The 12,176-nt window shown below is 36.3% G+C and overlaps 1 protein-coding gene across 1 annotated transcript in view; it reads left to right on the top strand.

Annotated features, from left to right (window-relative positions):
• LOC139732721 (unconventional myosin-X-like) overlaps nucleotides 1–12,176 on the top strand; it is a 206,592-nt gene that overhangs the window by 39,961 nt on the left and 154,455 nt on the right. Inside the window, exon 2 of the mRNA XM_071643573.1 lies at nucleotides 389–518. The gene's annotated coding sequence lies outside the window, so the exon portion shown is untranslated. The remainder of the gene's footprint in view (nucleotides 1–388; nucleotides 519–12,176) is intronic.

Genomic DNA, 12,176 nt, shown 5'->3' on the forward strand with positions numbered 1-12,176 from the left:
ATCATCTGATTCAGCTCATTTTGTTTTTAAACAGAAAGGTCAACGTGAACATTTCTGGAGTGGAACTTTAACTTTCTCATTTTATAAACTCTCTATGTGCCATGGAGTAAATCCCCTGTCGTGTGCCACATTTCCTGTGTGCCACAAGAAATAAAATGAAACAGTTTCGTATGGTAAATGTTTTTTCTTCGAACCTGAACTTAATCGGAGCTCCCGGATTAAAATTGGTTTCACTGCATGTTGTACTTTTATCGAGTCATTTGACCTGCTCCATTGTACAGGTCGTAAGTGTGTAGTGTTACTGTAAACTGATGTTGGCAAATGAATGACCTACTTAGGTGCTGATTTCATAGGAGACATTTTCATTTCTGTTCATTATCTCTCTCAGATGTTGGAGTGACGTTGGAATAGCTAAGCAGTGTCTGTATACCGTAATCATTGTGCGGGCAAGCGGATTATTCCAATGTGGGTTGTCAGGAAGTCAAGGTCAGAGGAAACTGAACGCTTGAGCAGCTAAGGTAAGCCTTTAGATACCCGCTGTCTGTATAAAGGTCGAATGCTGTGAATTGCAAAGGAGGCACCAGTCACTTTGTGAGGTTCATTGAGAAGATTTATCTATGCTGGCCTAATTTCAAGGCTTTTGGTTGATTGTTTCCCCTTCTCTGGAGATATATGTTTTGTGTGATTATATTCTGCTCTTTTTAAACCAGTTTATCTGAGTTTGTCACAACTTCATGATGATTTTGCTGATTTGCACTCAAAATGTTGAACCAGCTGGTATTCTCATTTTTATTCTTCAACTTTCCTCTTTGAATTTGATCATTTCAGTAGATTGCATCGATAGATTGTTAGAATAGATTAAACCCAACTTACGTATTTCTGGGGATAAAATGAAGATAACACTGTTTTTGCTTGGTAAGATTGGATTTTACCTCCCAAATAATCATGCTATATCTGGAAAATAATCATTGCGTGATCAACTTAATTCTTTGTGTGCCATGTTTGCATGCCCGACTCATTTGACCCATTACCAACTTCACATGATTTACTCACGTGAACAACAGCACACGAACCAATAGATGAATCGCAGTATGCTACAGTATGTAGAAAGCGTTATATGCCCATATAGCTTTGGTACAAAATTTACCTCACAGCAAAACTTGCAATGTTGTCTACAACTTTGTTCTTCTGCATTTCTAGCATAAAATTTTCTATAAAAAGTTACACGGTGCAGTAACACGGAATGTTTTTCAACAGCACTCATCTGTCTCAAAATAATGTGGCAAACTAGGGGTTTACATTGTGGAACACGAAGAGTTAAAGGTCTGGTTTACCTTTTGGAGCAGTGATTTAAAAAATGTTCAAAATATCACATTTGATGCATATGAGTAGGTCTGTTGTACCACAAAACACCCTGCCATATAAAATTTTCGCAATAAAGCCTATAATAGAAGGAGGTTATAATAGTATTTGTCTTAATAAATAGTAACTGTAGACAGTTTAGTCTGGAAAAATTTTTATCATAACTATTGTTCACATTTTGTATATATTTAACAATATCTAACATCGATTTTACTGATTCAAATTTTTACAGTGGTTGTTTCTATCCCTAACTCACATTTTAAAACTATTTTAAAGCGCTAATGCAAGGCTTTTGTTTCATCTGCAAATGGTGAATTATGCCTTTAAATTTATGAAAGTTGTGCCAGTGCACTCTCAGCTACCAGTACAAACTATATATGACCACATTTACAACAAGTGCAATTATTGTATTACAGTACTTTAAAATGTACTTTAAAAGTATGTCGCATTGTTTGATTTTTTTTTTCCTTTAGCTGTAAAATGTGAACTAAGAGAATAAAATTCATAGTCAGTCTGTCCCACTGGGAAATTTGAAACTTGTTTTGAATTAGTTCTTTATCATCGTGCCAGGTTTTGCTCTGGCATGAAATAGAGTTGACTCTCTATCAAGGGCTTTTAGATCAGATGTATTGAACTTGTTGCTAAAAGTTGTCTACGTAGTATCATGAATTTGCTGCTCATTGCCAATGTTTGACAAGGTAGGCCTACAAAGAGTGAGGTAGATTTGATCCTTCTGCCATGTAGTTGTGTTAAGAGCATCATGCTTTATAGAAGCCAGAGAATTTGTTCTGTTGCATGGAAAGTTGGTTGCATCCAGTGCATATACTTGATATTCTATGACATAAACTGTGTAATGATCTCCTTGACAATACAAGTATATTGTATCTTGTACCATATTCCCAATCCTACACCTGTGATTACTGTAAAAGTGGATATTTTCACATGAGTAATTTTTTTTGCACTTTGGCCAGGTAAGATGAATTTTGCATGTTTTAAATTCAGGAGAATCAGAACATTAATTACTAGAAGTAGAATATATGAAATGCTAAATAATTTGCATGCTTTTATTTTCACGCTAGCTTGTGGTTGCGTGGAATGCACGAAAATTTCCACTTTTACAGTAGATGAAAAGAGAATAGACTAGATTGCTTAGAGCAAGAAGTTTTGATCTTGCTGCTTGCATCTTTATTAATCTGTTTCACAATCCCTACTGTGAACTGCACTTTAATACAAATGTAATTCTATGTTAAGACGTCCTTGTTAAAGGGACTGTACAGTACTGGCTGAGGTAGGGATTCATGTTTTGAACATTCCTAAGTGAGATAATGAAAAGCCTCTTATGAAATATGAAAGAGCATGTAATTCTAAGAAGGATTCAACATTTATTTGATGAAAATTGGTTTTCAAATGGCTGAGATATCCAAAAAAGTGCTAATAATAAAAGGCGACATGCCACAACTTTATTAGGATCTCTTTGTTTCACCTTGTTTTTGGATATCTCAGCCATTTTAAAACCGATTTTCATCGAATAAACTTTTGATACCCCTTAGAACTGCATGCTCTTTGACATCTCATGGAGTAGTTTCTGAATATCTCGCAAAATGTTAAAAGCTAAATCTACACCTCGACCAGAACTGTACACACCCTTTAAATTCTTTGCTGAGACATAATTGCACAAGAAGTCTCTGTAAGAAAATCAAAAACTGGGTGTCTAACCACATATTTACATTATGAAAGGAAGATAATAGGGATAGTTGTCATAATGATCACAAATAATACGTACCATTACTGCTACTTTTAGAAAACTCTGTTATAAAGTAACCTGAATTTTTTTTTATAAAGGGTAAAAAGTTTTATAATTGCAAGAGGCCCCAAATCACCTAAAGGCATTATGCCCTGTAGGATGTATTTGATTTCATTTCCCATTATTACAATCTGATGTATATTTTTCATGCTCCACACTATACAGATGTACAGTATACATGTACGTACATTCCACAGCTAGCATTTGCGCTAATGAGCTGAACACGATTTATGATTACGCAAGTCAATCAGTCTAAACGATCGTGTCATCAAGCAATCTTTCACAAGCGTTCATCTGCATTGATTTTGCTCATACATCTACCACTAATTAGTCCTCTTTCATTGCTCCCATAATGATAGGGTGAGAATTAGTGGTATGGCGTACATTGCAGTACAAATTTTACACAGAGCAGACACAGCACATGTAACTGATCGTCAGCTGTTTTAGGACTTAAATATGGAAGTGCATAAAAGCGAACCTTGGGATTGTTATTTTTGATTTGCTCTGAGGGACTTTGCTTGCCGTGCCTCATTTCCTTCACCTAATCCAAGCCAAAAGCGTGACTACCATGTTTAATAACAATTGAATTTTGGGGCTGCGAATCTGTAGGGCTAGATCAGTACTTTGGGAGCTGTACTGTACAGTATGTCCCCCCAAAAAAATTAGAATGGTACCCTCCGCAACGATAACTTTAAAAATAGTGAATCAATCCAAATATAATTTCAGGGTATGAAACTATAACTCATTTCCCACATGTTACAGAAAACCCCATTCAATTTACTTCAATGGTCAAAGAGAAATTAGGATTTTTGTAGAGCATGTCAGGAATCCTTTCCCTCCAAGTTCTGTCTATTGTTTTTACACATTAATATGCAGTTCCAAGGGCATCCAAGTACCCGTACTAAACTTGGAAGAATCAGACTCATGACATGCTTTACAACAATCCACATTTCTCTATGACCGCTTAACCAAATTGCATGGGGTTTTTTGCAAAATAGAGCTAAGATGTTTTATTTTATCGCAAGACCCTGAAGTAGCATTAAGACGGTTTAATCATACTGGGTGTTATCAATGCAAAAATCCAATTGTATTTTTTTTTTTTTTTTTTTTTGGGGGGGGGGGGGGGACATACTGTATATACAGCCTACATACTGAGTGACTAGCACCATGTATCTGCATGCAATTATGGAGGTACAAGACATTCATATTTTTGTATTTGCCACGGCAGTCATTGTTTCTGTCTCTTTTGTTGTTGTTGAATCATACATCATTGAGGCTAACAGAGATATTTTTGATACCCGTAAGTGCTCACTGTGAAGTGCATCAGAAAGTGATTATTCATTCATTATAAACCCTTAAAGGGATAGTACAGTTTTGGTTGAGATGAGAAATAGGCTTTCGAATTTTTGCAAGATACCAAGAAAACACTTATGATATAGCACAGAGCATACCATTTTAAGAGGAATTCAAAGTTTATTTGATGAAAATCGGGTTTGGAATAACTGAAACATCCAAAAACAAAGTAAAACAAAGCGATGGTTATAAAGTGTGGGTCCCACACTTTATTAGAATCGTTCTTTTTTGGATATCTCAGCCATTTCAAAACCAATTTTTATCAAATAAACGTTGAATTCCTCATAAAATTGCATGCTCTTTCATATTTCATATGAGATTTCTCATTATCTCACATAAAAATGTTAGAAACCTGAAATTAGGTCTCAACCAGAACTGTACGATCCCTTTAAAGGTTTTAGTTTCAATTACTATGTTTGCACTAATATGATATCATTTCTGTGTGTGATCTTTTGTTGAAATTCAGACCAGACCACCTTTATCATTATCAGAGAATGGCGATCAACTATGAATATCGTTTTGGTATCCGCCTTGAAAGTCTACATCGGGGCATATCATTATGTGTCCTTGGTACAGGCTTTGAATGAAAAGGACTAATGATGAACTGATTGAGAGTATATTAGTCTTTGGCACAGACACAGTGGCAATATTTTAATTCCTGTGCTCTAAAAGGTGCCAGTATGACCATGGATGTCTAGGGGTTTTTTTTTGTGTGTGTGTCTATCTGTACATATGTATGCTGTAGATCTCATTAACATGATTTTTAAAAAGAGTCCCTCGATTTGCTTCACATTTGGCACATACAAAGGTGCAGATGTGGTGATTTCCATACCGGAAGTCCTACCATTTGACTGTGAGTATAAGGTCACTGCCCTTTCTTCATTGATAAAATATGTTGAACGTATACTATGTATGATTTTCTCTAGAGATGTAACTTAATCTAAGAATGCCCTGTGGTTTTTGATATTATTAATGATAATAATATTATTAGTATTATTGTTGGCATTCACGCTTATGATTACATATTATGTACAGTGTATGAATCATGTTGTTAACATAAGTGTGGCAAAAGTAAAGACATATGAGTAGAAGCTTTTTTAAAATGTACTTTTGAAACTTGTATGTGGTCCAGCTTCAACTTCTATTCTTTTTCTTTTTCTTTATTCATATTCGATGTTTGCTGAGCACTGTGCCGTCTAGGCACCACAATGCAATTTGACTCGCAGAATGTATTGAAACCAGATATCCAGACGACCATGTGTGTATCAAATTGTATAAATTTACCAAGTAGTACCTTTGTTTGTGTGTGTGTGTGTGTGTGTGTGTGTGTGTGTGTGTATTTAATGAAAACTTGTTAATGAAATGAAACATAACATATGTGACCCTGCACCTCAAAACAAACAAAAAGTCGCCAGACATGAATTTTTAGTTGAGACCATATTCTGAAAGAGCAGACTTTAAGCTTTAAAATGATATATAACTCAATTCAAATGGACTCTCCTAACCTATCTAAATATTGGAAAGAAAGCACAAACTCAGGAAAAGTGGGAACTGAGAAAAGAGGCTCTGAAGTACAGTGTCTATTCAAGCACTTAATCTTTACCAAACCGTGCTGGCTGTGCGATGAATGGGACAAAAAACAGGAAGTAAACCACCAGAGTAACAACAATGAAGGGATTATTAAATTAAATTGAAATTAAGCATGCCTCTTTAACACATTGTGTCCATAATTAATGCCAATTTTCAAAGCAGTAGCATCATCTTTTCAAAAGTTATTAGAGTTGAAAGTGAAGAGTGTGGACAAGGTTTTTCAGAAATGAAAAAGGGATTCTAAAGACACACCTAATCACACTATTCTACCAAAAATGTTCGAGATAAACTGCTAAAAAAACACACTTTCCTGCCCATTTTATGATACCAAATTTTAGCATAATGTAAAAGAAGACCCGCTCTTTCAGAAAATATAAAAAAGTCAAGTTCGGCTAGGTTGACCCATTTCACTTATTTTCAGTCCTCACGCAAAATCAGTGTGTGCGACTTTATGTTCGTTTTGAGGTGCACGGTCACATATGCTTCTTTTGAATTTGATATTGCATGCCTACTATGTTCAGTTTTTTTTTCTATATCCTTGCCAGAATGTGATTTTTGGCTTCAAGCAAGGTATTTTGTTGTTTAGTTTGTATATTATTCATTTTGTATGTATGTATGTGTGTGTGTGTGTGTGTGTGTGTGTGTGTGTGTGTGTGCATTGGTGTGATTGTAAGATCCAAGTTGGCAGTGCTACTAAACTTGTGTGTGAACATTCAGCTTGTTTCACTCCTCTACTGTGAAGAAGGAATTTAGCTTTTAAAAAAAGGAGATGCTTTGCTTTTTAAAATTTGGCATGATATGGTAAGCATGAGAAGATCTGCCAGTACTAATGTGTTCATGAATGTTGTAGGAATTAATGCTGTCTATTGTTAATACTGTTTATGACCAGGATAGCAGTGTTGATACATGAGTATGTGTGTAACTTGAGAGGATGAATGCTTCTTAAATCCTCTTGTGTTTGCCCTATCAAATAGCCATTGTATCGCATGCTAACAGGATACCCGTGATTGTGAATGAGTTAAAGGGATCCATGGTACATACATTGTAGTTTTGGTTGAGATGGGGGATTTAGACTTCAACTTTTTGTGAGATAATTAGAAACCACCTATGAAATGTTTAAGAGCAAACAATTCTAGGAGGAATTCAAAGTAAAACAAAGTGGAAAAAAGTAGTTAAACTAATAAAAGAGGTCCTGATGAAATGGGGGTCCCATCTTTTAGTAGGACCTCTTTGTTTTTGGATATCTCAGCCATTTCAAAACCAATTTTCGTCAAATACTTTGAATGCCTACTGGAACTGTAACATGCTCTTTCGTACTTCATGGAGGTTTCTCTTTATCTCACAAAATAGTTGGAAACCTGAATCCCTATCTCAACAAAACCTACACAGTACCATCCCTTTTAAAGGGATAGTACAGTATTGGTGGAGATGAGAATTGGCCTTTTGACTTTTTGTGAGATACCATGAAAACACTTATGACATAGTACAGAGCATACCATTTTAAGAGGAATTCAAATTTTATTTGATGAAAATCACATTTTGAATGACTGAAACATTCAAAAACAAAGTAAAACAAAGCGATCGTAATAAAGTGTGGGTCCCACACTTTATTAGAATCGCTATCTCCGCCATTTCAAAACAAATTTTCATCAAATAAACATTGAATTCCTCATAGAATAACATGCTCTTTCATATTTCAGGAGATATTTCTCATTATTTCACCAAAAAATATTAGAAACCTGTAATCAGGTCTCAACCAAAATTGTAATATCCCTTTAAAAACGAGCTTTGGCTGCGGAATAAGAAAGTCTGGTTGTAAAGACTATTCAAAGGGCAGTCTGTGGCGAAAAGACAGCAAAACTCAATTAAAGATGGTCACCCAAGGAGACTGTTATATTTTATGGGGCTCTTCCTCTAGTGATGTATGTGTTAGGGGACAGTCCAATTAATTATTCATAGCAAGCCAGGCTTTTAAGAAGTCATTTGTGTGTGTCCATCATTTATCTTTTCAGATTTGTCATGTCAAGTAATATTTTTGTTTTAAAAAACAGCAAGAAAAGTATATTAAAGATGTGAGCTTAATTTTGTTTAGAATGAGTAAATCTTTGTATAGTTTTTGCTATAAAGCAAAACAAAAAAATAGATTAACTCATTTATTTTCAGTGATACAGATTTTAAAATATTTGTCTTTTAATTTGTGGAAACTTTTCAGTCAGATGGTAACATTGACAGCCTGTGATGCGTAGATCTCTCCCCCCCCCCCCAGGAATATTGATCTATAGATGCATCATGTATTAATATAATCCACAGTCATTCAAATATCACATCAATGTGTGTTCATATGAAGTACAGTGTATTTTTGTTTTAAAACATTTCATTAATGCGTCAAGCGTGCATTCATTCCTTTTGTAATGTATTTTTCTAGTCTAGTATTTTTCTATTTGACTAGTCTTCAATGGGTTAATGGGTTACGACAGTTGGCATACACAAATTTTTGTAAGTGTCTAGTGATTACCATCAGAGTTAATCTTGTTGGAAGGCAGGATTCTTATTGGACTGTACAGAGCCTCTTCATTTAACTTGTTGAAGACGTGAACGGGTCTGAGTATACTCGGGCAGGTGTCAATGGGAATGTGTGTTGTAGAAAAATCAGCCTATCCTCAATGGGTTATGAACATGCTCAATGGTTTGGAATGAGACATATTTGTCAAATTTAATTCCCTTTAAAGCCGAAAATGGGTCCAGACGTGGTGCATCAGAGGATTACAGGTCATGAGGATATCGTACTGGAGGTATTTAGTGTGAAGATGGACTCAGAGTTTCTCTTCACACATCAACAGGAAATCTCCCATTTCCTCAAGGCAGGGCTAGATTTCATTCCGCGGCTGAATTGGGCGTCTTGCGGAAAGGAAAGGAAACCTGCACAATTTGAAGAATTATATCAGCCCAGACTTCTCCTCTGCATGTTTTAGTTGGTCTACAAAGATCCAGGTGCCATTTCATTAAGAAGAACAAAGGAAAAGAAGAAAAAACAAACGAACAAAAACTCATCCTTTATGAAGGTACCAAGTGAAATTTTGGATACCTGTAAATAGAGTTGATAAAGCTGTCTATCAAAGCTTTGCAGAATGTCAGTTGATTTGGTTTCTGCTATGAAGCATTGGTGTCATTAATCAATACTACCCCATTAAAGACTTGTAAATAACCACAAATTATAAAATGCCAATTGATAACACAAGATACACAAATATGAGTATGTGGGCGTACATATTTTGAGGCAATACTTCATCAGTGATTTTGTTCTTGTACTGGATTGCAAGAAGCTGGGTTTGTGTCCAGTAGATTTTGTGTACATACATGTATTTGGCACCTTGTGTGCATTTTATATATCCCAGTATTCCTTCATGTTAAAACTGCCATTAAAAAGCAAACAAGGGAAGTTGACTCTCTCTGGTTGTGAATGGGGCTGCTGTGAGCTTTCACAAGCTTTACGAGCTACAGGTGTATCAATGTTGAGTGCACTGTGATGATGAACAGTTTGTTTCACCGCCCTGTTTTTATTGAGGCACTCGAGTGTGGTGACATGAAACACCACATTGCACCTGCACGTGAGCTTTTGATTATGACGACTGCCTCGAAAGCTACATTTGTGTACTGTGATGTATACAGAAGACTCATAGATCACTTCAGGAATTTACTTACAATATGAACTTGGCAGCTTTTGACCTCGGGAGTTGTATTTGATTACTGTAGGAGTGGAAATTTTCACGCATTTCGCGCAACCGGAAACCGGGGCAAAAATAAAAGCACACGAACACTTTTGCACTTCATATGTTCCACTAATAAATGTCCTTGTTCCACAGAATTAAAAACACACAAATCACCTCACCCACCCGAGTGCAAAAAATTACTGGTACTCCCACAAAAATAACCACTTTTAGAGTATGTCCAATCCTAAAAATGGCAAGTTGTTCTCACAGTCAAAGGGATGAATGAATGAATCATATTTGGATACACATACTGTTGTCGAAGGAATTGAGATATCACTTTCATAGAACTGGCATCCTTCTTGAGGAGACATGATCTGGTGGGGAGAGGGGGAGGGGGTGGGCGGGGAGAAGGGTGGGAGGGAAGGAGGGGGAGCTGAGCTTGAACTAGTTTCAGAAATAGGCTAATGCCTCCCTCTGGTAATCATGGATGCAGATAATGTGAGTACCAAGTTATAAAAAGACTTCTTTCATTGTACATGACTGTAGATTGGGATAGGATTATCTGCATATTTCATGGACACTTTCCACTACTTGTGTGGATAAGTCTGAAGAGCTGACAAGGCTTCCAACACACATGATTCTGTAACATGTTTCCTCATTGCAGTGTAGGCTATATTACATATAACTGTATGTGTGTGTGTGGCTCAGTACTGCCCCACCCAACCAACTACAATATACTTAGTACTCAGAAGTATAACTGCACTCAAATCACATGAGCTACATTTTGTATGTGTGCGCTTGAAGATTATTGCTTTAATAAACATTACATGATCATAGAACTGGCATTTGTATATAAAGTGGTGCTGACTTCCTAAGGTTATACATGAATGAATGTGAGTTTTTTTGTCTTATCTGCGTTAATATTTGGATGCAGATGATTTATTAGCCATGAATACGTGAAAGGGGCCTCAATAACACATACTGTAATCCGTTGAAGATGAGTCCTGAGTGTACTTGGTCAAGTGTGAATGAGAAATGTGTGTTGTAGCAAAATCTCTCCATCCTCAATGGGTTAAGGGCTGATCGGGTAGCATATTATGAAAACATGCAGATGATAGAATTGTAGTCTGGAAAAAGAAAATAATGTCTGCCAGAATGTTTTCAATATTCCGCCCCATGTCTCCACAATTGTTTCATAAGAAATTTGACTCATAATTTTCTTCCTTGCCGTACTCAGTAGTAGTCGTCGCCAACGACAACACAAGAAATTTTGCATAGTAGAAGTGAGAGGCCTTTCACATACACTATATTACACGTATGTAGGGCTACCACATTGACAATAATATAGTTCCCTGTGGTGCTCACACGCTGACAGTCAGGTGGTAAATACACCCCTTGGCTAAGCTACATTCAGCCCGAGGTGGGTACCCTCTTGATTCGGTGTCAAGGGCATGATTCACACACACACTTGGAGGTGGGGGGGGGGGGGGGGGTGGGGGAGAGGGTGGGGATGGTGGAGAATGATTGTGGATGGGTAATGTGTGGTCCACATTTCTATTTTTCGACGCAGGGAGCATTCTGTTTACATCTTCTAGATTGTTTTCTTTTGTGTGTGTGTGTGTGTGTGTCTTTATTTTACCAGTTGGTTAGAAGACGATTTTGTTGAAACTTGCCAAAATGGCATATGTGAAGACGAAGTGGAGTAGGATCACTAGTGGATTTTTGTACACGTGAAGCACTTGTGCCCTGAGTGATTGATGATGACACAAATGTTGAACAATCCCATCTTCATCTACTGTGCACACTTTTTGTTTTGTGCGTACATGTGATCTTCTCTGATAAGTTGCCTATTTTTATATCTTTATTTTTTTTATGCTCACTATCAAATTGGTGAAAAATACATTTTGTACAAGTGTAAGTTGCTCAAACGTTTCCATGAATATGGTATGTTTCCAATACTACATTATGTACAAGTGTAGTAATAATGTTACCTTCAATAAGGCATATTTTAAGGTACATGTACGTATGTATGTTAGTTGGTTTGTGAAGTTGCATGATGGGATACCTAAATTAATCACATGTGTACACTTTTATATCATCAACAAGATCATTTGTTCTACTAAAGACGAGACATATTGATACATCATTTACTCGACTGATAGTACTGTGCTAGCCAGATTATCTAATACTATACAATTTTGTAACTGTTGAATATATTGTATGAGGATGATGCAATTTGCTGTTTGCAAATCTCTGCATTAAATGCATAAGTTTAGATACATTTTGTTGAATTACGACTACATTATTTGATATCATTCAGTTACATTAAAAAGGTGCATGTATCACACACCTGATAC

The sequence above is a fragment of the Diadema antillarum genome, unplaced genomic scaffold (assembly GCF_040938485.1).
Source record: "Diadema antillarum isolate AM-2024a unplaced genomic scaffold, OU_Dant_1.0 seq00000445_RagTag, whole genome shotgun sequence".
NCBI lineage: Eukaryota > Metazoa > Echinodermata > Echinoidea > Diadematoida > Diadematidae > Diadema > Diadema antillarum.